Genomic DNA, 1,071 nt, shown 5'->3' on the forward strand with positions numbered 1-1,071 from the left:
TGATGTATATTTGTTGCTGGTCTCAAACAGGGTCTCAGGCTGGCCTTGAACCTGAAGCAGTTGTCCTGCCCCAGGCTCTTAAGTGCTGGGATTACGAGAGTGGACCACACAGCCAATTTCAATGCATTAAGACTTAGCTTCACCAAATGCAGGCCCAACCTTAAAACAGCAAATGCCAGTGTCAATAATTACAATATATACTTAAAAACAAAACAAAACAACAACAACAACAAAAAACTGTGAATGACATTTTATTTAGTCATTTTCTTTACAACTGAAACTCTGGGAAATCAAAATTAACACCCTTGCCTGTGAGCTTCTCGTACACACCAGGACAAGTTTCCACCTTGTGCTCCGCGTTGTTCAGCTGTGCTTTGTCTAAATGAACTTCTATGAGCCGCCTGCCCTCCCGTTTCACACGATCCTCTTCCCTACAGTCTCACCCGGGAAGACCAGGTCCTCAGGGATGGCTGGAGCACTGCTGTCAGGGTGCGGCTTCTGGGACGCTTTTGTTTATTTTTCGTACGGCTTTTCCGGGTTGGCTTGGGCAGAATCCTTCTCTGAGCAATGAAGACTACAAGCTTCCCATTGAACTTTTTCTCCAATTCCCGAACTAGCGGGACTCGGATTTTCTGGAAAGAGTTCAACTGAGGAGCTGGTACAAACATTATGATAACCTTCCGACCACCGCCAACCTCGATTTCCTTGGCCACGGCGATGCTGAGTTCCCACAGCTGCGCCTTGAGATCTGAGTTCATCTCCAGCTCGAACTCTGTCTTCTCACCCTCGGGCTTCAGAATCTTGGCGCTTGAGCTGAGCAGGGCTTCATCCTTATGGAGGGCCGGCTTAGAAAGAGGAACAGCTCTCATCCCCAAAATATACTTCTTAATACAATTGAAATAGTACCACTACAGAAGGACCACATTTTATAAATTGAATTGGTGCTGACAATTTCCCTCTTGGTTTTCATGTGCCAGAATGTGGTGTTCCATCTCTCCCGTGTTATTAATCGGCATTAATCCACCTAGGTTACCATACATCTCATTTTATCTCAAGCTCAGCAGAGGAAAG

The 1,071-nt window shown here is 45.8% G+C and overlaps 1 pseudogene across 1 annotated transcript; it reads right to left on the reverse strand.

The window, feature by feature from the left end:
• Window positions 1-268: 268 nt before the first annotated feature.
• Window positions 269-869, reverse strand: LOC308424922 (small ribosomal subunit protein eS7-like; annotated as a pseudogene). The gene has a single exon. The product of its transcript is annotated as a small ribosomal subunit protein eS7-like (transcript).
• Between the last annotated feature and the right edge of the window lie 202 nt (window positions 870-1,071).

This window comes from Micromys minutus (assembly GCF_963924665.1).
Source record: "Micromys minutus genome assembly, chromosome: 9".
NCBI classification, from domain to species: domain Eukaryota; kingdom Metazoa; phylum Chordata; class Mammalia; order Rodentia; family Muridae; genus Micromys; species Micromys minutus.